At 38.0% G+C, this 26,853-nt stretch overlaps 4 long non-coding RNA genes across 4 annotated transcripts in view; 2 read left to right on the forward strand and 2 right to left on the reverse strand.

Annotated features, from left to right (window-relative positions):
- The window catches only part of LOC139116198 (uncharacterized), a 120,855-nt gene that overhangs the window by 73,077 nt on the left and 20,925 nt on the right, over positions 1–26,853 (forward strand). The gene's annotated exons all lie outside the window — the stretch shown is intronic.
- On the reverse strand, positions 10,730–13,661 carry LOC139116188 (uncharacterized). Its single transcript, XR_011548253.1, has 3 exons — positions 13,485–13,661; positions 12,162–12,471; positions 10,730–11,863 (listed from the first exon to the last, which is right to left on the reverse strand). It is a non-coding gene; the product is annotated as an uncharacterized lncRNA (long non-coding RNA).
- On the reverse strand, positions 17,704–19,877 carry LOC139116197 (uncharacterized). The gene is made up of 3 exons (XR_011548258.1): positions 19,740–19,877; positions 18,787–18,994; positions 17,704–18,642 (listed from the first exon to the last, which is right to left on the reverse strand). It is a non-coding gene; the product is annotated as an uncharacterized lncRNA (long non-coding RNA).
- Positions 19,848–22,069, forward strand: LOC139116196 (uncharacterized). Its single transcript, XR_011548257.1, has 2 exons — positions 19,848–20,669; positions 21,350–22,069. It is a non-coding gene; the product is annotated as an uncharacterized lncRNA (long non-coding RNA).

Consider the following 26,853-nt stretch of genomic DNA (forward strand, 5'->3'; position numbering starts at 1 on the left):
CATCAAGCGCAAGTTGCATGCGATAGACCGCTCATCAAGTGTCATACGTCATACGTCACAGATAGATAACTCTCTGCTGTTGTTCGTATCCAACATGAGTACCATGGCATCGATTCCAGGCGAATATGATATCAGACCCGTCTTCATTACATGTAAATCTCAGGATTAGGATGGTGTTTTGCACTGTATTTAAGTAGTTAGCCCGGTAAGCGTCTCATTCAATGGTTTACCGACCAATGATGACATGTTGATGAAAACTCAGGGCGATTACGTTATTAGGTTGTGACGGTCAAATTCATATTGAAATTTGTCTTCGGTCCTGCAGCATTTTGGCTACTGCCATGATAACTGATAACAATGTTGTCGTGTCCATTCCCATAAAATCATTTGATTCACATTCGTCCGGTGTACGATGAACATTTGTTAGTCGACGTATGTTTTTACCTTGTCAAGGTCGGCTTCTCATTTAGTGGTAGGGTGGTTGCATTGTACAATTTTTGGGTATAGCGCGGTCCGGAAACGAAATGGGACAAAGAAAAATGGAACCGCGATTGAAACGACTTCGACATTATCAGTTCACTGCTATTGTGCCAAAATGTCTGCAAACGAGGCAGCTATTGTTTTGTGGCGTGTGATTTCTGCATCGCTACGTATTTTGCCTTTGGAAAATTTGCTGTCGCTGTCTTGAAGCCCATGCAATTTGTTTCCACCTTGTATTTTCTAATCCCAAGTAGTTCCATTGCCGCTATTTCTGATATTTCATTTTTATTCATAAATTGTTCAACTCACTTAGTATTCTCATCGAACGGACAATGTCGGGTTTCTAGACCTTTCGGCGCAAAGTCGTTTCGGCCGCACAATTTCCGACCCCAAGACGTTTAGGCAACGCGACCAAAGACGTTTCGGCACTACCTGGTTTGGGAACTCGTCCAAAATGTTACAAATCAAAACACTGAGAAGTATAGTGTCAGCATTCACATGCTTTAATGTTTGTGAGAACATGGTGAAAAACCGTGAGAAAAGAGTTTCATATCATTTTCAATAGCAATAGCCGCCGACACTGTCAAAGTTTGAAAAGCGGCGCCTAAACGGCACTGTAAAAGTCATACTGGTCAGAACGCAAAGGTCACGCTTATGAATATGACTGGTCTGTCAGTTACTAATAAGTTTGAAGGGAAAAAATAAATCGTAACGGGGGTGTCGAAATGTCTTGGGGCCAAAAGAAGCCGAAACTTCGGCCGAAAGAGGCCGAATGTTGCTTGAATGTTCAAGATGTGAAGGGTGTCTGTTGCGGTATTCAAGTGTTCTCGCTGTCACTAAGGCCGCTGGTGGAACGTACCATTTATGTATACGGAACGGCCTCTTCAAAGATGTTTGACATTACGGAACTTATCCACCACTCCTGGTGCTTTTACAAAAGCACAAAAATGTCCCAGATAAAACATTTAGTGTGTGGGCCATTTCTGTAATCTGAAATTGTACCGTCAACAATGTCATAAGTCTGACCTTGTCCGATTGTGTCGATAAATTGTGATCTTTTGGGAGCGGCCACCCCTATGAGAAAAACAGTAAGACCCACCTTGCGACGCCTAATATTGCCAGGTACACACTATGGTCTTGACCCATGCAATGAACGGTAGGTGCTAATGGGATTTTCACAGCGTATGTTTTCTAAGTGCATGTGAATACTGTGACGCTGCTTGCTTAGCGTAATCCATTGTCAATCAAGACTTAATGGTAGTCTCAAACGCCAAAATGTACACCTGTGCCTCTCGTACGTTTTTATTTCAAAATTTCACCCAAAAACAGGAACTTTGCGACCAAGATATTCTACACACAAGGAAGATCAATATTAGAGGAATACTTTTCAGGGATAAAAAAAAAATCGTGTTTTTAACTCAAAATACCAAAACAAAGGCGGAAAGCTACCTTAAGGTGTTCATTTAATGACCTCTGACATCACATGACTTACCTTTGACACGGAGTCAGCTGTGTATGTGACCCTTGATAGACTCATTCAATCGCGCAGAGCTGTACTATGAGCATAGAGTAAGTACAAATCTAATGTATTTCGTGCGTCCATCCTTGAAATGTTTCGTGAAAGTTACTCAAGATGCTTTTAAAGACTACTAGAAACTAATTCTTCGTTAAGGGAATATAATTTAAGCAAACTTTAGTTTTACAGCGAGGCATTCTTGTAAACCCGGAAGTAAGCCCCCTCTTTCTACCTCCATGCTATAACGTAGAGTGACCGTGGCTCTATCGACGATAGACTACTGAAACTCAATTTGTTTGTGTCGTAGGGCTGACAATTAACCACATGGTATTTTCGACTCTGACAGTAACTGCTTTCAAGTCACTCGATGTTGAAAACAAAAACCAAATCTACATGAAGATCTTATTGGTCCAGTGCTCGTGAATAATATGTGTCGTAAATTTAAACAATAAATGTTTACAAACAAAGATGACATTTTTTGTTACCACTCAAAATTATCAATGTTATGTGATTTAATTTTGGTCAAACTTTGGTCAAACTATTGTTTTCGCCAAAACTACTTGCCTTATAGCTTTGATATTTGGTATGCGGGTTAATGGGGATAATAAAAATGTGATGAGTCTTTCAAACGATGACGAAATCTACAATTTTGTAATTTGGGGAATTTTTTACAATTTTTTCGTCGAAAAAGGTTTCTCAAAAATTACGAGTCTGATAGCTATGATATTTGGTATGCAGGTTTCTACAGATATGATGTGCTTTATTTTATAAAATGCCCTTCAGAAAAAAAAACTAAGTCAGCAATATGCATATATTAAACATATTTATCTCATGTAAACAGTGCATGACCTGAAATCCGCTCTCAGATTTACCCGTTTCAAACATGAATGCAAAAAAAATAACATGTATGGTATGTGTATACACAGCACCAACAGAAGTGTCCCTGGGCTTAAACACTTCAGTAGCTATTTGTAAACACCTTCTAGGCATATTGATTTCCAACTATCATGAACTGTTTATGAATCTGGCATGCTAGAAGCTAGTTTTCACTTTTTCATTTCTTCAGATGTAGCTTCAGAAACTACACCTACAGAAACTATTTCTTAAGAAATAATATCTGCAGAAAGTAGTTCAACTATTGCTATATGTTCCAGTGATCACTTTGGGCACGATAACGCGATATTTATGCTCAAAAATCAGAAAAATCGCATTCAGAAAAATCAATTGGGCAAAAAAGTCACGCCAATAATGCAAATGGCGCGTACGTGATACATTTACGCGATCTAAATTCACGGTAATGTTTGGCAGGTTTTCAATACAGAACCACTCACTGTGTGGCCGTAGAGAGCGCTATACCAAGAACCTGTTGCAGAGTTACTTGTTTCAAACAGCGTTTGTGATTGGTTGCCAACAGGAAGTTTTGCGTTCATTGACAAATCATTGGAGTTGATACAGCAAGTGTTCATTGCTGATTTACAGCGTGTTGTAGTCGCTCAAAATGGCACTTTCGAAGGAATTTGTGTCCAGTACGAGTGGTAGTGCGAAGAAAAAACAAAAATGCACTATTCTGGACTACTGTACTTCCATTACTCCCGCACTAAAAAGTATGGATTCGATCGCCTCCGATTACAACTGCACTCAGTGTGACAGTTTTCGGACAGGGTAGTGAATTTCGCCCAAAGCCGTTTCATAAATGACGAGCACTACGAAATCTTATTATCATACCTTTCGAAACTTTATTGTGTTTATCCTCAAACTGTTAACACCGAAAGAAGTGGCATTTAGGGGGGGTCAAAGTTGCCAAATTTTTTACCCATGTTGAGTGTGTAGTAAGCAGACTGCTATCGCAGTATTCTAATCGGACGTTGTATTTGGAATATGATTATAGGGGCTAAATACTGATTTTGAAACTTCGAGCCCCGATTTTCAATTTTGATGTGTTTAGAAAACTATATGGAAATATTTCGTGATAATTAGTTACGTTTAATCCATGGACGACGCAACTATATTTCGACGTGTATACAGTGTTCGTGCTACCGCTCGCCAGACGGCAAAATGGCGAATTGATTCTCTCATTGGCGACTCAGACAGTCAAAACATTCGCCAGACTGGCGACTCGAAATTTGTAACGTTTGTTCACTCATTGACGTAAAAAAAAGACCGTACGCTGTTCTGTCGCGTTGCGGTAAATGTTTTCACTTCTTGGGGAAGCTTTCTGCCATAGCACTATTTACCGGTACCCTGAGGGGCTCTTCAGCACATGTAATCTATTTTGGAACTTTTCACTTTGCATTACAATATGTCGACTGCAAATAGGAGCCGTCAAGCAAAAAGTCGTACTCTTCTTGACTGTGGGTTTAATCGACAACCCAAAAGGGCCAAAACAGACGACAAGGGTGTATCAGCTGTTGATGTTAGTAAGCAAAATAGTGAGGGGATCGCTGATGGCGATCAGCGGTCGAGTACAACAACAAGTTCAGTGGACGTCGGCGTGAATGCCTCTACAGTGAGAGTGAAGTCGACGTCGTCTGGCCGGCGGTCACAAGATACGTATGAAAAAAAGAGGAAAGTCAAAGCAGAATGGTTTACCGATTTCCCATGGCTGATTCATGATTCAGAAAAAAATTTGTTTTTCTGTAAAATATGCCAGTCTGCAAAAATGAACAATATCTTTACAACAGGCAGAGACGCAACTGTACCTAAAAGAGACAATTTCGCAAAACACGAGACCACAGAGAATCATTTGACCGCTTCAGCTGCTCCTGCAAGAGCTGCCGAATTTAGAAAAGCGTCCACCGAATCTTTAAACAAAGCAAAAGAGGCAATCACCCATGCCATGTACAATGTTTACTGGCTGGCAAAGAAACATAGCCAACAGAAAAGCCGAAAGTTTGAACAAACTGTGTGGAGAAATGCATGTGAGTAATGTGTCATTGGAATGACATGGAGACCGTACGCGTGTAGTTCAATGCCATTGAGTGACAGGAATACTTCTGCCTAGAATCATGTCAATGTGTTTAGATCGTTTGCTTGCCAATTGCTTACATACAACTATAATATACAGTTGTAGCCTCATTCCGAAGTTAATTACGCACACAATATGCCAAATCAAAGGATAAATTCAATTAAAATCAGTATAATAATAAACCGCAGTCAAATTCAAACTTGATCATGGATTCTTTTCATTTGCTAGGGTGTGGAAGCATGTATCTGGTTTATAGGCAAAGTGTAAACATTGGTTGCATGTTATGTATTTCAGTCTTCGTCAAATATTGTAAATGAAAAATCAAGAACTGTTTACTGTGTACTTGTAACAGATAACATATTTGTCAATACATAAACTGCCTTGCAGATTGATTGTCTTAAAGATTATCACAGGAGTAGAAAAGGAAAAGAAACTAATCAAATTGCTGTAGCATATTCACTCTCAGTGCCTGTATAGGCCTATACTTAACTATTTTATCATTACATTCAGCTGTTCGTTATCTCCATGAGCCAAGGCACACTTGGGGTCAATTTCATCACTTTGTGCCAGTCTGTGTATGTCAGTCTGTCTGTATATGTATGTCCATGTTTCATACAATTGTTGACTTGTTTTGATAACTATATGGGAGCGAACAGTGATGTTGTCACTATTTTTAGTCAGCATACACAATTTGAATTTGCACATTCACTTGGAAATTGTTTTTGTCATTTGCTTGCTCTTGAATGTTATTAATAGATGAAATAAATAATTTATAAAGAGTACACTAGTCGTTCCTTCCTTCCTTCAGTATCACCACAGAGGAATTATATGGTTGTAAAACGCTGAGGCAACTGCTTTCTGTACTATTCCTTGTAGCACATTGAAATGTTGACATGCACCATAAATCCCGGCTAAAATCAACATCATTAATTTACTCTCATTAAATTAATTTCCATTACAAATATGGGTGTTTGACAGTTCTTACATAATGTAATTTCTGTCGGAAAAAAGCCCAGCGGTAAGGCCCAGCCCCTCAATCATTTCAATTCAATCATTAAAATGACACCTAACATCAAGCTCGAAGATGCCCAATGCCTTCATATTTAAAAGATATACTCGTTGTGTGTCCAATTTTTTGATCAAATCCACTTCAATTGCCAGCCGGAACGGTCCCTCCTACACTTGCTCCTAGTGTGAGGGCATATAAATGTCATGGAAGCTAAAACTTTTGGGTGACCCCAAAACGCACACTCGATGACTATTGCCAAGTTTGGATTTGTGTTGCTATAAATAAATTATAATATCATCAACTTGAAAATATGCATGATAGGGCAAGCAGAATTTTCCACGAGCACTGAATGATGCATATTCCATTAGTCTTCTACACTGATCATGCTTATCACAGTGAGCAGCGGTCGCAATGATCCTTATTCCGCCCTAGCCCATGGATGTATTGAATATTGCCAGTGTAGTATACAAAGAGAGCCTAATTTATCTCTGTACCATACTAGCTACACTCCTGTAAATGTGTACGATGCTGTGTGTTCCCGGTGTTGTACGGCCTCCCACCACAGCCTAGCCCTGCCCACGACGCTCTGTGTTCTCGGCGTTGTACGGCCTGTAGTGGGAGGCCATACCACGCCGGACACACGGCTTCGTGTGCACGGCAAAACCCCTAGATTGATTGATAGGCGCCACGGCACCGTTGCCGGTCAACAGCTAATGTCGCCTCGGAAATCACACCACAAAATGCGTAGGAGAATCGCTGGTATGAAATAAGTCACGGAACGTAGGCCATCGATGCTTGGTTATTGACTAAATTGTGCCTGTAAGGGAGGAAAAACTCATTCTCGCGAGCCAGAGCAATAATTTTCGCTCCGCTGACCTCTCTTGACGGGTAGCGCTGAGCTGTTGCCGTAAAGAGGCGCATGGTTTAGGACGATGGGAAAAACTATGTCCCGCGATAAGTGTGTATCTTTGCGATACTATTTAATGAAGTCGTCTTGGGGATTTGTTTGTCATGTCACCACTGACGAATGTGAACAACGCACAAAACTAATACAATGTTGACCGACCAGCAGGAGATAAAAACACCTACAAAATCGCCGAGACTGTCGGAACTGAGTTTGAGGAAAATATACTCATTTCAGAACAAAATATTTTTATGCATTTATTAAATTAACAAGAGTAAAAATAATATCATGATAAAATACATAAACTCCAGCATCTTTAATTAAGATTAAATTTAAATTGAGCATTCAGGCTCTCTTAATCGTCACTCGGTCGAAATAAACGAAGTCATTCCAAAGGTATCTACAAAAAAAGACGGCAAACTATTACTTTTCAATACATTTAGCCAAGTAATAGGTGTTCTCCCTAAGCATCTATGTTTTGTCCCCTACTTGCTATCACTTTAGGGATTCTTGAATAAAGTTTGTTAATTTGTGCTTCACAGTATTGTGGAGTGACTTTTGTAGCCCAAAATTATTTAATGGCTGTAACCAAGTTGTTGAGAGTATCGGGTTTTGCTGTTTCCCGCACATACTTTTTCAAGTCCCCCCACACATCTTCAATGGGATTTAAATCAGGGCTCTGTGGCGGAAATGCCATTACATCAATCGAGTTATTACTGAAAAAGGCTTTCGTAAATCTGCTTGTATGAGCTGGCGCTGAATCTTGCTGAAAACGATGGCCATATGGAAAAATCTCCTCCAGAAAAGGAACGGCTGATTTGGTCAAAATTTGAGTATATATATTTGAATATACATTATCTTTAAATATTACGATATCTGCCGTTCCTCTTCTAGATATAGCGCCCCAGACGTTTATTTTTGGTACATGTTTTGCTTTCATTTTCCTCTTCACACTCAGGTTGATCTTTCTTTCGGTAACTGAACCTTGCGTGCTTTTCAAGTTGTATACAAGATTCATCTGTCCAGATGACATTGTCAAAGTTATCTTTGTTTCGTATTGTTTGCAAGCACCAGACAACTCTTTTGACTTGATTCTCTCTCCTAATCAACTGTCCATACTTCGTTCTGTGCCGTGTCCATCCTAACTTCTGCCTTGCCATCCTGACAGTTCTTTCATTTAAATTTGTGCCGAATTCATTGTCCAGCAAGCGTTTCAGGTCGGACCCTTTTAACTCATCGTTTTGCGCCATTTTATCATTGATGAAATTCTTCATTTCCTGTGTCAATACACTGGGCCGTCCACTTCGGTGTTTCTCGGCAAATCCTTTGTTTTCTTTGAAGCGTTTAATAATAGAACCAACAGTCCCTCTACAAATCTGTACACTTCTCTTTATGTGTCTCGTTATGGCCATCGTTCCCATTGCAGCTCTCCAAAGCCGTATAACTTCCATTTTCGTATGGACACTTGGCTTGACCATGCTTTGATGCTGCGTGGGAAAAGTTAAAAATTAAACTAAAATTGCTGAAATGTGTGTACAAGAACGAGCTGTTGTACGACATGTAGGCTGATGTACTTTCAAATGTTAAAACCTCAAATAAATGTTTTACCACAGCCTTTCAACCACACCGGCTGTGGATGAACTGGTCATTCGTAGGATGTTACCATGGAGGGAGAATTTAACCAACATTGGCAGCGGTTAGCAAACTTACGCCTTTGGTCGACCAAACAAGAAGTATATTTTGGCCTTGAAATAAGATGCGTAAATCCACTCAATTTTCAGTCGGTACAGTCGGATCTGAACCTTACAACGTACGGCTTGGATTGGCCGGACACACGCATCAACGCAAAAATTCGTCCTCGGCTAACTCTTCACTTTAAAAAGGCAAATTATTGTAATTAATTTATCGACAGTAATTAATGCTGAGTTTGTCAACAGGGCACAATGTTGAAGCTAAGTATCACTGATTTCCTCGCCAGTACCTAATACAAGGAATAAACAGCGGTGCTTTTGACTTCGATACTGGCTGTATACTGTCTATATTTACACGGCGCCGCACAAGCAATGTTCACACCTAATTATGCCATCGATCCCCACTACAGACCCAGTTAAGTAAGGTGGAGCTATTCTGTCCCTAAGCAAGCAATGTCATTGAACGGAGCGTTGTGGCCCACAGGGAAACAATATTACTTTGGGGAATGGTGGGGGGGGGTATAAAAAGTGTCGGAGGGTGAAGGAGATACGAAAGTCGCAAATGGGACAAGAAAGCGTCGCTTTGTCATAAAAGAAACGGAAATAGAAACAAACCAAACTGAGAGATTCAAAGACTGAACTTTTCAAAACTGCGCATCGAAATTTGGCAGGTTAGAAAACACCGATTTTGATGCTGAAACAAAGATTAGCAAGATTATCGCCTATTATATCATACCAGTATATTGATGGTGCAAATACAGCGATCTGATTGGTCGAGACGCGAAAAGAACCGTGGTTTATTGGCGATATACCACGGCAGACATGCGCGCTAGCTCTTAGCTTAGAAAAAGTCCTTTTATGACGTTCCACTCCAGAATTTCAATATACTGTTATGATATAATAGCAATAAAGCACACCCAGCGACGGTATACCACTCGATTTTGACCATTTCACTTCATATATGCACTCGCTATCGCTTGTGTATATATGTAGTGAACTGGTCAAAATCTCGTGGTATACCATCGCTGGGTGTGCTTTATTGCTTAAATATATAATACAAGTGCCGGTTTTCGCTGTCAGAAATATATATTGCCGCGGCAGTTAGGGGTATGGTTATCGCACAGATCGCAGGAAACCTGAACACAGCTCTGGTGCACGTAGGAAATAGCTCGTAGAAAGGCATGTCAAACTCTGACTGGATGGTTGTCAAGGAGCTCTATCCTCCTCTCGTCTTAACTTAAATTAGAGGTTTTTGGTGTTTGTAAGCTTGTGTGGCGAAGGCCGAGTCTTGGCAGTGAAAAAGAAAGGGATATGCGAGGGTGGGACATCTGATAAAAACCGTGAATTATCGTGAAAATAACCCATTTAGTAAATAAATTCAGTGACAAAAGAAAATATTTGAATGTAGCTGAAAGATTTGTCCGAGCGGCTAATACAATGTTGTTAAAAGTTTGGTGGTTGATTTCGTACGTTTTTGACTCTGCGCTACCTTTTAGTGCCATTCTTTTCTCTCTGATAACCTTGACGTCAAAGTCTATGCTTATATACTTGGGCTTGACTAGCCTTCGCCTCCGCTTCACTACTACTATTACTAAATCACGACCACACCGTAAAAATTCTCACCCGTACGAAAGCTACCAGGTTGTGACAAGATAATGGTGCAAGTTTGCAACATTATTTGTCTTACAACTATGTTACAAGGAGGTTACTAGAATGGTATTCAAGGTTGGTATTCATCGTTGACATGGGAATGGCTAGAACTGGTGCCAACTTTGTCAGAAGCTTGTAGACTTTACCCTGTCTGAACCTTGGAGACTCCCCATATCGCTTACGGCAATCTTTGTACATAGATTGGATAATGTTACATAACAGCTTTACATATCCTACTCCCCCCCCCCCGCACCCTTTCCATTAATTTGGGGATGATACCAATATTCCAGCAGGCATTCTAAGCAATATATTGAACCATCACAAGTGCATCCTCATCTTCTTTCCTTTACCAAACTGTAGTGATGGTTATACCAGGGTACTTGCACATTAATACTGCACAGGTGTATGCATAACTATGTTTGAAAAGTCTTACCACTTAGGGTCAGTGTCACTCATACATTCCACAACAGTCAAGCACAAGTTCTTAATCATGAAACAGATATTAGACCTAAAGTAGGATGAAAGAACTTATTTATTGCTAAAATGAAAAGGAATAGCAGTGTACGTGAATAACACTACAAAAATGAGAGACAAAGCTTATATTGAGAGTTGAAATAACTTTTGTAAATTGTCCAGCCTTACAATACACTCAAAAATAAAGGATATTCCTGTCCAACTTGTCAATACATTAAAAAACCTGACATACTTTCCTTTTACACATGATAAATATATAATGTATGAATGCAGTACATTATAAAGTGAAGGATAGGTTTATATTGATTACATCATGGAAATGTAAAAATTATTGTTAATAGGAAAGGTTACTTATAATCATACTTGTCTTGTTTTTGAAAAACGAGTTTGGTAACAGCAATTACATTTTGTGAATGTAAAACGCCCAATGTATAAAAATTATGAAGCCTTCTTCATCATAAAAATTACTATCATTTAGGTACCGTATTTGTTGCATGCACTTGTTTTGATGTTCCTGGTAAAATTTGAGATGCCTCTATTTCATAATTATATTAATTTTAGAAATTAAACTCAGAATTCTAACTATCAATGTCATACAGTTCTCAACATTAGGCTGAAGTAATTATATCAGGTTGGTATTTGAATCAGATTCTTTGAAGTTAACATCTTACTATCATATCATTGTCAGCTATAAAAATATTTCTTCATGTAAACTATGCAACTGCAATATCAAAAATTTGGCAGTATGACTTGTAATGTAAATAACCTTTGCAAATAAAAAAATGAATACAAAGCATAAAACAGTGCTTTTCTCGTTAGTTAAAAAAACCTATCATTACAAAGCAACTCATTTAAGTCTAAGTAAGCTAGAAGTTATAATGTCAGCACAAATTGTAGACAAAAACAGTGAATTACACAAAGCACATATTTGTGCCAGTGATGTAGCTTGTCATGATTGAAGTCAAATTGACTGAAATAAAACACACGGTACAGTAGCGTCAAAAGTCCCATAGATCTACAAATTACTGAAATTTTTCCTCAGTGGAATTATGGCTCACCAATTTATCTGTTTTTCTCTTTCTGCATTGTCTTGCTTGAGCACATTAATGGTTGATGACATCGTTGAAATTTGGTACACTGAGTCTGTCAGTTTGATATTTTTTGTGGATGAAAGCTGAAACGACAGAAATTTGGAACGTAAATGATGAGTAATAAAACCTTTGTCCAGTGCAGGAGTACAAGGAACAACCTCTGCTTTTTCATCTTGACTACAGCCAACGTTTGATAAAATTTGAAAAAAGTTGAACTTACTATGCCTATTAATATTCATACATTGCATTAGAACCCCACGAAATTGGTCCCCCGTCTAGATCTACATGTACAATGACACTGATTGATACAAAATTTTGTTTGATCAATAAAGCAGCTGTTATTGACAGCATAAATTAAAAGTTGCATATTAATATACATACCCTTTATCGATCCTGTTATTTCAACTTCTACCAGTATTAAACCATGATATCCAGAATTCTGCCACTGCCTATCCTTAGTGGTGGCTGCAGTTTTTCTTTCAAAGGTGTTTGCGATGTGGTGATTTGCACTGCTTCTTGGGCTCCATGATTTTACTTTGGCCTTTTGCACTCCATTTCTTACCAGTTCACAGGCAGTGTGATTCCTTGATTGGTGTATTACTGGTTTGGTTTTGGTGACCTTCGACCTCTGCCCATGTGTGACATTTATTCATTGCTGTTTGAGGTACCTCATTCAGAGTTTTCCTGTCTCCTGAAAAAAATTGAAATCATGCATGAAACATAAAACCTTGATAATTTAAAAAAATTAGTCTTCAAGTGTCAGAGTCCTAAAATTTTATGCAGTGGAAAGAATTTACAATACAATTGCTAGCAGTCCCCATGGTAATTAAATGAGCACAATTTTTTTAGTCAGGTTTCACAAACAACCACGCATATTTGAACCAACCTTCCCCCTAGGTCTTCATAGTGTTGCAATAGTATACACAGTCTGAAAGATTCTTAATTACTACCAAGATTATTTATTTTCAAAATTCATCATGGCTCAATTGTTTTATTAAAAAATAAAGACAGAGCATTTTTCACAAGTTAACAAAAATGATAAATAGAAATCTTTTTTCTTTGAAGTTTACAATAGTAAGCTGACAGTCATTTCACTTCACAACTGTACACGAGCAGTCAGAACCAAATGCAAGGTTTAGTTTGTAGGTGAATGTTACATAATACCGGGTGGATATGCCTTCTTAGATTTGGAAGGAGATAATATTCCTCAGCTCACAAAGTACAATGGTATAAATTACGTTGAGAAATACACAATTCACTCATGACGTGCAGAAAGTTTTCTGCATAATGAACTTTTGGAAGACACACAGTATGAATTCTCAACCATACTACTTAATGCAACATTCAGAAAATATGAATGAAATGATCATGCTTGAAATGTGGAGAATTGTAAGCTGACTTTCTCAATGATCTGATGTTTGAAGCCCTACAACCACTGTCAATAGGGAAAATGTACATGGGATTTTATTCCAGTTCATTATCGAGTGTAATGTATTTTACACAAGACTGCACTGCTCTTGCACTGCCAACCTGACGTTTTCGGAAATACTGGGCACAGAATATGATTATAGAGACACTCAGATCACTGATGGGGTCAATTGTTGTTTCATTTGATTAAATGTGTAAACAGTTCTCCAAAACCCAGCCGATACTGCAACCTTAAAGCTGTCTCTATAAAGGGAAATTGCAGAAGACAACACTTACCTAATTTCTTTGCTATGGCGCGAAAATAACGCTGTTTAAATTACCACCAAACTTCCATGGGATGCTGTATCAGTATTTTTCCCCGACCTTTATACATTTGTCCTCAGTGACAACGATGAAAGAAACAGTCTGACCATGTTTCTTCAATTCACCAATACACGAGAGCAAACTTGTTCGAAGCCAAATAAATATCAGTCAACGAGAAATAATATCAAATTATAACAATGAAGTAGTATTTAACGCAGCAGAACCTAGAAGCAGATATAGTATATTTCAACGGTAACTTTGTTCAGTTATTTGATTTGCCACCAAAGATAACAGAGCACATCACGTGTTTCATTTGGACCAATCGAAGAAACATTCATATGATTGCTGATGTCATCCAGATTGATCAGGTTGATTGTAGTTGTTTTGTTCAGGTAGTTGATTTGGCACCAGAGATAACAGGCATATCACGTTTCATTTGGGCCAATCAGTAAGAAACATTCACATGATGTATGACATCATCAGACCACTGGACTTATAGTCTTAGATTTGATGTAAACAATAATGGCAGTCTGCAGGTCTCATGTGGTAGAAGTTGCTTTGGTCAGGTGTGGTGTTTTTCTTCCAGTATCTTCAAATTACTGTGACAAGTGTAACATTGATGAATGTAGCTGTAAAATGTAAACTTTGCTGTGGTTGAAACACATTTGTTATTCCCGTCAGTGGTATAGGATAAAAGTGTATGTTTATGTAAACAGGTGCAGATGAGCCCCTGGCTTAGAAGTAAATTTCCAAATACATGTGAAAGAGACTAGGACAGCCAAGTTTTGTAAAACTAATGAATCTGTATTGTAGGTGGCAATGCACCTACCATTAACATTTATAATCTGAATGGAGTTTAAATGCCTTAAAATATGGTTCAGTATTAGAATACCCCTGCATGTTCAAAATATAACAAAAAGATCTCAAAATATTTCTGTAGCATGACAGTCAATTTTATGTTTCTAAAAAAAAAATACATTTTTTGATAAAAATAATTTGCTGCAACTATAGGTTCATGAATATCACTGGATGAAAAGTGAACTGTTACTTCGTAATAAGTAGTTTTGTTTGCTTAAAATGTAATTGTGTTTGTTACAAAAGACAGAATATTTCAAGAAATTAGAAAAAACTACAAACAATTGTTTTCCAACTGAAATATCTCAGTATCAATGTTGTCATGATTAACATTTTGCCAGCTCACTGGTAATCTTATACATTGGACTAATACTACAAGGCTGACACATCCTTATGTAATCTTTATACGCCCTGCCTGAATATCATACAAGCAAGATGGACTTTGTACAAGGATTGCACAAGGTAGCCAGATTCTTGTAGATATCATGTGAGGGTTGTTACAAAGATGGGCAACTTCTAAGTCAGTATCAGGCAGGTTTATCAAGGATGTCACAAAGTCTACACTATGTTGCAGTTTGTTGGGGCAACCTTGTAACTTTCGTACGGGTAGTCAAACAAAAGTGTACATAAGAAAAATCACCTACCTGGCGTACGAATTGAAGATGACTCTATATGTAATTGGTATTCCTCGGTAGGCTGTTACTGGTGATGGCTAGTGAGAATAATTGCTTGCAGCGGCTTGAGTGAGCCCGATAAAATTGTGTCCACAGTATACAGTCCCTCCGTCACGTGATGGTACAAACGAATGCGAATTAGAAGCTTTAAAACTAACCCATCAGGTTGATCAAAGAAGTCCGCCGATACCGTGTTAATTTGCTTTGTTGAACAAACACTGTAGCCGATAGCTGAAACCACAGTCTGTCTGCTTATGGAAATCACAGTCTGTCTGCTTATGGATGGACTTTAACATAGACTTGTTTCAAGTCTGTGATTTGTGACTGTTTGAGTTCGATGAATTTGTGTTTTGCTTTCATGTAACACGCGTGAGTGGTGGGTAAATGCAATGAGTGGGGTGGACTCTATATACAGTTGAGTTTCTCCCGGAATCCGGAAGAAACACAGTACTGCGCAGACTCAAAGGTAATGCGTTCAATTAATACTATAGCAAGGAAAACCTGGTCATGGCTGTCAAGTCCAAATAGGTTTGTATGAAATAGTAGAGACACAAGAGAAACTATTACAAAATATTTTTTTTTAGAAATTCACCGACTTGAACCAAGTCTAGGGGTGGTTGTGCTTTAAACGGCATCAAGCTGCAGCGCACAAGCAGCATATTCTGCACCAGGCTGTATGTGGAGGGACCATGATCTACGATGGATGTCGGCGAACTTATCAATGTTTGCTGTTAAAAATGAAAACGTATAATCAAGGAGCATATAATCATTGCATAATCCGTAAGATCATATGATTATCACGCAGTCAAAGGACCCATGAATTTGAAGAGGCTAATGAAGTTTAAGCAAACACTCAAAGTCCGAAGTAAAGAAATGTTTGTTTTGCATTCCTGCGCGCGTAAGTTTAGAAGGTCTTTCGTTACGAAGAAAACATGTTATTTGAATAGGACTTTACCGCGCAGCCGACCTCCTAATCTTTAAGAAATTTAGTTTTACAAATGTTGTTAAAACGATTACACAATGTCACATTGTGGTGTAAGGCGAAAAGGCGGGGATTTCCACCGCTATACTTGAGTTGGAGCTAACACGTAATACTCTACTGAAATAAACCGAGCATGGACCGAGGAAATATAAAACTCGACAGCGTAACATTTTGTCTTTTTAACCGTTTGCCTTCCAAAGGTGTGAGTTAACGCTGAACCCCCTCCTCGCCCCAACAAAGATTACTTTAGCCTCATCATTTCAACAGAGAATTTAACAAACTTTGGCACTTCCGGGCATGACGGCAACGTGTTCAACTCTACTCATGGACGCTCCTCTCTGCTACTCTCCAGTGAGTGAGCGACAGGCCCGACGTCAGTCGTTATCAGCAGCAGAGTATCGCAACGGTTCTATACGGTTGGCAGTTAGTAAATAGAGAGGTCACATCCGGCATTTTTTTAACATTTTGACTATTCTCAAAGAGTAGCTCCAAGTCTGTGGTCATATAAATATCAAGACAGAATAAATTGAAGGAATGAAATTCTGCAGACTTTCAGGCTAAATGGTAGGTATAGGCTGGTGCTACGATCGTAGAGTGAACGCCCTTGCCCCACACACAACCTGCTCTGACAAGACAAGCCAAGCGACTCGGGAGCCAGTCTGTTATTCTTACGTGTACCGGGTACAGTTCAGCACAGCTCATACTATCATGGTCCCTCATTATGCTATTAACAGTACGGTGACAGTATAACATACGGATAGTTTTCAATCGGATTCGAACCCACAACATACGGCATCAGTCGCCTAGCTGAGATGCCTGAGACAGAACCACTCGGCTAAATCTCCACTCCCCAAAATAAAGAGTGGTTCAATAGCCGGCTAAGTTGTTACATTTTTCTGACTGAGACCTTTCAACACGTTGTAGAGTTCGTGAAGCACTCACGCACGCATGCTCACTATCATACATCGCACATACACACTTTATCGAAGCGAAGAAACGAATTTCATCGCTTTAACTGGGCAAACGATTAGATTTGGATGTGCTGTGGCCTTTTCCTGTCTATTACTGCGGTGATTAGACAAGGCACAATGTGAGGTCGTGCCCGTGGTCTGCGATAACGTAATGGCAATAATCCACTCCTCTCTCATGGCCATTCATTGAATTGCGCATAATATTTTGTGAGCTTACAAAATTCACCCTACATTTTGCCTACTTTATGTAGCCCGTGAAGTGTACATATTTCTCAAAACTATGTATTATCTTTGTACAGAATCAGTAAAGAAAAAAGAAACATGTTTTACACATAGAGTGTACCTATATAGTACACAGAATCCCATGTGATGCTACTCAAAGCTATCCAATATTGGAACGCTTTTGTATACGTAGAGCGTACTTAATTTTAGGGAATCTCCGTGAAAAAAGTATGCATGGAGTGTACTTGTTGTGAAGGGGTAAAAAAGTGTACACAGGGCGTACTTGATTTCGTCGAGCATAAACAAGTACACATAATGTATATGCTAGTCATCCATTATCACATCGACTGGGGGGGGGGGTGATCGATAGGGCTTACTCATTCATGCAGTATTGATAAGTTACCTTAGTCTCTTGATGTTGATTGTCAACAGCAACACTCACCTCATTTTCCTGTCTCTTATTCAAAGCACACACTGAAACAATCATATTGCTTAATTAACAACAGTGATCATACTTTAATAACAGTGTGAAAGATATAAACAACAACAATGCATATTTTGAAAGATGAAGTTACCATTACTGTTGTGTGCGTTCAAATATTTGTGTCCTAAAAATTCTAACTCTTGTATTTTTAGAAAATTTGTGATGAGCAATTTAGGATATTGTAATTAAGTGACAGACTAACTTTTAAACCAATACATTTAAATATTTGCCATTAATTTTAGCACTTATCGGCACTTGTGTAATAAAAAAATCTTCAAATAAGCATTAATATTTCAAACAGCAGAGTTAAAAATATCATTATAAATGACAATTTCACCAAAAAACTTGAATGTACAAAATGGTGTGAAAAAATCAGTATGACACTGTTGAAGCTGGAGCAAGAAATAAAATTCTTGTGTTCAATTCAGCAGTTTGAAACAAAGAGGTAAAATACAGTTTCTCAGAAGTTTGCTTTATTAGCATGAGTACTGTATTTGACAACATTATCAAAGTACTGTCGGAAGTGAAAAGGTTTTACAAAATATCCTAACTTGCATTGTTCAGCATGTTGACAAATAGTAAAATTGCTTAATGTACTGTCCTGAGTGATGTCACACTTCATTATAAGGTAAATGTACATATCTTTTCTGTAAAATAGTGAAATGTGAAAACAGCAGTCCAGTAAAAATGATTGCACAGTTTGAGATGGTTTGTTCTAAGGATAGGTTTCACTGTACTTGCATTGTGAAAAATGTAATGATGAAATGTTCTCTGAGTATGAAGTCTCTGTTGTGTTGAAACAAGTTTGACAGATTCATGGAATGCTTCACTCATTGTTGGTTATATCAGTCAATATCAGTATCCATTTGTACACCAGAATGCTCAGGAAATGCATTGCCATGGATACTGCCATCTCCATCGTCACTTCTGCTTCCATCAGTATCTGTTGATCAATAGTTAGATAACAATAGTCAGCATGGACTTCATGTGAGCAAAAATACAAAATACGTTAATTTCACATAAAGTTACACTCATTGCACTATGTGAGGTGCTTGTAGGGAAAGAGAAAGGACTATATGAAACTTACCAATAATTGCAGAAACAGTATCAATGCTTTCACGACAGTTAGCTCCCTTCAAGTTTTTTTCCAACCAGATCCTTTGTTTTGTAGAAGCATTGGAGCAGGAAGAGTGCTGCCTTGGTCCCAGACTCTTTCAGTGTATTCCTTTATTCCTTGCATTGTTCATCTGCTGTTCATAAGTAAATACTTTTGAACCAGGTGTAACTGCCAGCATCTTCATTGTAAGAACTATTGAATGCAATAAAAATAAAATTAGTATGTGACCTTGTTTATTACAATATTTATGTAATCAAAGTACTTGACAACTTTCACAAAAATGCAGTTTCTAAAAAATATAAAACACATTCACTATGAAGAACTTCATCAGTAAACCTGTACTGCTCAGAATCGCATAGGCAGGTAAAATGTTTGCTACCAAATAGAAAAATAAGTTCTGTCTTTAAAAGCAATTACAGTATTTGCAGTATACTCTTTCATAAATTTCACATTTATTAATATAAGTTCATTTAACGAAAATATGATGATGGAGCTGCATGGTCCATTGATAACATGTTTTCTGGGTCTGTCATGCTGTGGCCATGCAATCCACCGGAATTGTCACAAATGATTGGTTGAAGTTGCACGTGATATGGGCTAGCTCTGAATTAACGGACAATCACTGATACCGTGGAATTTGAATGGTCTGTTATTACATAACCCTTCCTTACATTGTGGAGACAATAATACAAATTTCTAACTTATAATCATGGTTCAGTGCGGATATTATACCTCAATGTCTTTCAAAATGTATGGGAATTAGGTCTGATCATAGTTAAGATACAAAGATAGTCGGGTTTTGGCCGGTTTTGTGTATCCATGAACCAAGGTCAAATGCATATGCCTACCAGTGCATACGATGAATAACGATGACTCGAAATATTGCACGACTGAAACCATAAAACTTCATATTGAATACTTACCATGGTCACCAAAGTGAGTAGATACTTTCTTGCCTCTTGATTTTCCCATTGTTAGACGATTTATAGTTCGCTAGAATGAGTTTTTGCGGACGATACGGTTACACTGCTCTCAGCTAGCTGCTGTTGATTGAAATCCAGTCTCCAAATCTACCCGTTCCGGGACAATTTGCGCGTGCGCAGTACCGCCAGAATTAAAACATTGCGTGTCATTGGTTAGATTCGTAATGCAGTGATAAGGTCTTTAGATAATTTCAAACTAAGTGAATTACCTGTTTTTATAGTTTAAACTAACAAATGAACAAAAATTATCCCTCAAATTGGTTCCCAAGCGAAAACTATTATGACAGTTGGATGTTGAACGAAGTGACACTGACCCTTGACCTTTGTGAGAGCCAACGGCAATGCGTGTTGCATACGGTACCATTCATCATACAAACATGGCGGACGCAGAAAACAACAAGGAACAATATCGTCGATCAACTACAAGAAAAACGATCACTGTTTTACCTTTGCCATTTGAAAAGCCCACATAAAGGATTACAACGAATGACAAGATGGCGATGGAACAGCAACGATGACATAGTGTTTCGCAAGCTCAGAAGCAGCCACCGGTGACAACGTGTCTCTTCATATCGAAGCTTCAGAAACAGCTGGTGATCGTACGCGTTGTACGCGTGGCACAGTGCAGTGATACGCCTTCGTCGTCACCTCGAAACGGCATTTGCAGCGATGTGCATACCGAAATTCCACATAACGAAATGATAACCAGTTTACGAGTTTATGATGGTATAACAGCAAACTGACATTGACAACAACTCTGAACTAGATGATTGCGAGAGTGAGAGGCAAATGCAGAACCGGAACGCGGAAGTACTGGTGACTACCGAGACTACCGATAGTGGAGCAGCTTTCAACGCCATTGATTCTCACGTAAGTAGTCCAATATTTTGATATGTTGCATATTCTTTTGCGTGATTAAAAATAACTATTCACATCCTAAATTCTTTAAATCAATTGCTCAGTCACCCCTCACTTTTAATACTTTCCATACACTGTGTTTTCTCAGCAAAAATTAAAAAGGTATTGAACTGTAGATGCGTGTGTTATTTGCCCTAAATTATTTATGCTCGGACAGCATAGTTTGTTTCTAAATGCGTGAATGGACTGAATTTGATAGGGCCAATTGCAAAAATCAACCATCTACTGCACAGAGTATTGATCGACATAATTCCATAGGTTGGTTTTTACATGACATACAGGCTTCTTTAAAACCATGTTGCTTTGTCAGTATGTAGCTCAAAATTACATAACCAATGATTGAAGATTTTCAACTTAGACATTGTTATTTGCCAATGTACAGAATGTAGAAATAGGAAAATCTGCCTTACAGTAGACTAAACAAAGGACACAATTTAAGAGAAGTCATATTTTGTTTAATAGTGTTATTGTAAAGCTTATTGAATTACACAATTGTACATGCATATTAAAATATATACAACTATTGCATACAGTGAACCTAGGATACTATTGGGGGGGGCATTTATAATAATATGAAGCTTTGCAGAACATGCAGTATATAGATAATTTATTGCTTATATTCTTTATTGTAGAGGAGAAGGCAAACATAGTGGTCTGCAATATTTAAGACACAACAGAATCATACCAAACACATACAAGATGTTCTGGACGAAAAGCTGTACAAGAAGCATCTTCAAGCAGATGGATTCTTCATCCAAACTGATGATGAAAAGAAAAACCAGGAGCTACATGTCTCTTTTCAAATCAACTTTGATGGTGTAACACTTTTCTGTTCATAAAAATTCAGTGTTCAATTGGCCTGTTTACATTGTTGTGAATGATCTCCCTCAAGAAAGGTACGGAATGCTACTGAATTTACAGGTAATATCCTAAGTACAGGCTATTTCTGCTTGACCACGTTACTTACAAATTTGTTTCATTGTGTACAACAAGTATGAAGGTAAAGTGCATACTTTATTGTCCCAATCCAGTTTTCTGTTCAGATGTGTGTGTTTGCAAAAGGGTAGAACATCTTGCTGTCATAAATCAATTTGAAGAGATGAAAGAAAAAATTGTGACTGACAGTCTTTTCACTGTTCCATTCCACGTATTTAACTTTTACATAAAGAAAAACAAGCAGTTGTGGCCATCCCTGTAAGCCAAATTTTATGAGGTAATGGTTTCCGTTGCTACACTCAACAAAGATTGTAACTTTGTTTGTCATGTTCCTAATACATTTGAAAAAGACTGATTTGGACCATGCAATGTGCCTGATTTAAAATTAAATAAAGATGAATTTACTGTATATTAAATATTTTGTAGATGCAGTTTTATTTAATATCAGTGTTTCATCTAGGATGGCATCAACAGGGGGGGTCCCCCTTTACCAGAAAATTTAGGGGGGATTTCACCAGTTCATGCATGTGTTTTACCTGTATCTCTAAGGTGTGACTGGCCCCATTTCATGGGGGCAGGTCCCCCCTTGACAAATTACTTGGGGGGGGGGGTGCCAACATGTCAGCTGAGGCGAATCCCCCTGTCCCCCTCTCTAGATGAAACACTGTAAAAAAATCATGCATGATTGCAAACAATGATATAGTTTTTGAAGTGCAGTTCTTGTGTAAGAAGAACACAAACTTAGAACACTTTGTCATCATGCTATTTCATAGTCATGCGAAGGCAAGTTGTGTCAGCTCTGTATATGTAGTTTCCTGGATGAAATGGTTGAGCATTAAAGAACATGTGAATACCACAAGTTGGCACAAGCAATGTGTGAAATAGATGTTGCTGTCTCAATCTGTGGCAATTTCACTCCCTGATTTCAGAAGTCAGTTAGCCATCCAGTCGGAGTGTACACTTGAAGCGTACCCACACTATCCATATATCTGACTTAGACTCTGCTGTAAATTTTCTTCGCAATTTCTGACTTTGACTGCAGTTATCTGCTTAAAGTGCACAGTTAAGTTTAGACTCTGTAATGATGAACTCTGGCAAAGACCATGGCTATTGCAAAGTTATGTAGGTTTCGCATAGCCTTGGTACTGTTGACAATTCTAACCTTACACTCTCATGAAGATTTGCAGCACAATTGTAGGGACTGAGCGTACTCGGACACTACAAACTATTTCTTGGGGCAGCTTCGTTCAAATTTTTTCTTACCTGAGGCATGTGCAGTAGGATTCAAGTATATGCATTTACTACAAATTTTTCCAAAATGATACTTTTCACAGGGTCTGAGTATACATTACATCTACTTTCCAGTATGTTTTTTTGGTAAGGGTGCAAGCTACTTTATTCCCATCGAAACGATACCTGTTGCGTCTGCGTTCAAAAATTTTGATGCGATTGGTAATATACATGGTGACATGAAGGTAGAGGAAGCATGAAGGTAAATAAGGCAGAAAGAGAGGAGGAACATGAACTAGAGAAAAAACATTATGTTTTTGTCTATTGGCTTTCCTATGTACAAGGCAGTTCTCTTCATTTGTCCTTTGTCTCGACAACAGTTGAATATTTGCATGGCGGTGACAGACCATTGAATTAAGATTAAAACACCATAATGGTAGTACAAATGTAATCAAAAATTGAATGTGTAAATTATGAGTAAGTAGCTATTTTGGTACTTCCGTTCTCCGTAAACGTAAAGCCCTATCAGCGGTGCAGACCGGAGATTCAGGGTTTTCTTTTAAGTTTTACGTTTCTCAAAGTTTTTATCTCAAAGCATGTGAAGTGTTTAATGCATTTGCAACATTTACCCCGAATTTCCGCCAAAACCCTACATATCGATGAACTCGGAATAAACGAAGCTGTTCTTTCGATCCTACTTTCGATTACTGTGGATCTGACCAACACTTGACATGAAACACTTATCTTGCTTTTAGTGGTGGTACAGCTCGGAGTATCGATTCTTTGTAGAGATAGCCGATAATCTTAGTTTTCCTTTGCCCTTGTAAATGTAAAATGTCATCAAATGTCATAATCAAACTTTACCTAACCATCTCATTCTCAACAGGGAAAGACACTAAGGTTGTCCGATTGCCCGGGGCAAGTGAAAGTCGCGTTCGGACAAGTGAACCTCCGATGCCACTTGCCCGACGGACAAGTGCAAAAATAATTACCTAGAAATCGAATTCACGAGAGCGGTTTTCTGGCGAGGGAACACGGACTTAAACAACAAAAAATAATCATGTTATGTCATTGTGAACATTTCCATAAGATTTTTCATAAAATTGCAATAAAATCCAGTTCAAACAATACACCGGTACCGTAAATTACCGTACGCTGATTTTGCATATGAAAAAGCTGTTCAGCTGGTGGAAAGTACATTCACCAAAGTTCATTGCATTGACTGTGAAGTTACGGTGTCTCACAATATGTCGATACGTTAAAAAAGAAACGCACAGCGCTTTTTGTGCTTTGTATGAACATTTATAATAATGTAAAAATAAAGTCCAGTGGTTAAAAATCACCACATAAATTGGACTTTTACTAAAACGTACTCTTCAATGTTAACTTGTTGGACAGTGAGTGGCAAAGTCAGTGGCAAGACCGCATGCAATGAAGTCATGAGCAATATTTGGTGTCAACGGGTCAAGTCTTTGAATTTTCAACAAACACTGACTTAATTTTCAGGTCAATAAGCCAAAAGTTACTTGTCCGTGGCGACCAACCTCTCTGTTTGTGAATTTTCCCATTCTAAAATGACTGTCAAGAAGCAATTGGAGCGAGTTTGACATCGAGAGATTCAGCTTTCAAGACACATTGAAAAACACCGACGCCTTAGGTTATTGGTTTTCAGGGCTCCCCCTAAGTCACCAAAATGATTAGCCAAATGATTAGCCAAATCAAAAATTTTGTAGCCACTTTGAGCAACTTTTAGCCAGTTTATGATCTCAAGCGTAGCAATTACAGCTTTCTCGCATTCAGGTGTTCCTAATTTTACAAATCAAGATGTTTTGTATGCTGTTCCTGATAGTTTTTACATTAAAGAAATATTTGTTCAGTTTTTATTGAATAATGTGGGTTTTTATGACATTTCCAGGATAGAAATACTTTTTCATTTCAGATGTTAAACTTTTATCACCAGAAATAAAATAAGGTATCAATTGAATTATAAAAATCTGGTAGCAAAGTGAAGTGTATATTACAACAGGTACAGAACATTTCTGCGGCATTCATTTAGTGTTCACAGTATGATAGCTTGTCATAAGCTACAAGCCTCTCATGCGGCAAATTTATGCAGTCTTCCATAACCAAAATGTTTTAGCCACAAAATTGAAAAAATGGTGCAGAAGAAAGCATTTAGTAGCAGACTGGCAGTGTAGATATGATTGGCTCCAGTGTTACTAGTATGTCATAGTTCTGATCAAGCAGGCTGAGAAGCATTTTGAGTATGAGTATTTTTCTTGAGACCAAAGGGTTTGGCCAAACATAACTCTTGTAAAACAAGACACAATGATATATGTTCATTTAAATTTCTCACTGCTTGAGAGTGTACATTGTTTTAATGACTATGATAACATTTTAGCACAGATATATTTTCATTTGATATTTTGATATCATCAAGAAATGTCTGGTGATATTCACTTCTACATCATTAAACTGGTGGAATCTGCAAAAATATTAAATAATTCAGAATCACATTATTTCTTGTATAAGTTATAGCAGTTTGAAATAGACGGAATTAATAGTTTATTGCTTTAATGTTTACATGCAAAATTGCAATTCACAAACGTGACGATTTGACAATGGATATGCTTACTGCAATTACTGTTGACAATGTCCCTTTGCGATGACTCTAATAAAATTTAATTTAAAACTGACAGTCAAGCTGAATGCCATTTAAATTTGAAGGCACCAAAATTACCTGTTACCTATTGGACCACCCTAGGTGGCTCTTTCGAACCATAATTGTACACCTAAAGGGTCTTCATGCATGACATCACATGATGAGATGACCTAGACTTGACCTTTCAGAAAACCTCAGTTTTTCTCCTCTTCCTTTGTATTATTACTCCGTTTGTGAAAGTTTCCTTTGAAATTATGGTTTTTACTATCAAACTGAGTAGTTGCAGGCCAAATATTGATTCTAGCAAAGTAGGTAAAATTTCTGATAGACTGAAGGACGAACGGGATTCACGGAGACAAAGCAAAGCCTCTGTGTACTGCAGACGGAAAAGCAACAATGTTTGTTTTACGTACCAGGGAATTTGTAACTTTGTAGAAATGAGAGTAAACTGTTTCAATACATTGCAACTTTGTATGAAGGAGGGTAAACTGTTTCAACATCTTACAACTTTTTTATTGTTAGCTGTAGTTTTTTGTTGAGGTGCACCAGGGCCGGGCAGTAAAAATTCATTAGCCACTATGTTCGCCAAACTGGAATTTTTGTAGCCATTTTTAACTTTCTTTCGCATTTGGCTAATTGGCGATCGGGTAGCGGGAGCCCTGGTGTTGATGTTACCGTTTAGTCTGCGCATGAGCATTAAAAAGACCACTTAGGTTATTAAAAAACATTGGATACTGGTATAGTGCAATGGCAATCCAAACTTTATAGGGCTTGTGTATGATATAAGCGCAGTAAAAACATGACAAAGAAGTACATTACTTTTCAGAAGCTTCAAAAACTTCCTTTATAGCTACAGATTTTTTCTTTCTGTATAGATAAGTTAAAACTTTTAAAAGCAAAAAGACCTTGAAGGTACAATTGAAATGGCTGTTATTATTTGTACATTAAGCCCCAAGAAGTAAACATACAAACATTTGAACTGTTAGAATTTTTTCTATGAATATGAAAGCTCCACTAGCTGTAAATCTTGAAATTTGTTGACTTAAAAAGGCTTCCTATTTTCTCTGGTTTTCTTTAAATTCTACCCATTTACAGGATATAGTCTTTTACTGCTTTACAAAACATTCTTTAGTGAAAAATTGGACAAGTAAATTTACATTTTAACCATTATTATGATTTCCCACCATACCATAAAGAAAACAAAGCATGTCCTAGTTGAAAACATTCAACACTATGCATTACATTGGACTACTCTGTTGTTTCCGTGAATATTCAAATGCATATATGCACGGTGTACACTGGTTTTGC

Source organism: Ptychodera flava, chromosome 17 (genome assembly GCF_041260155.1).
Source record: "Ptychodera flava strain L36383 chromosome 17, AS_Pfla_20210202, whole genome shotgun sequence".
NCBI lineage: Eukaryota > Metazoa > Hemichordata > Enteropneusta > Ptychoderidae > Ptychodera > Ptychodera flava.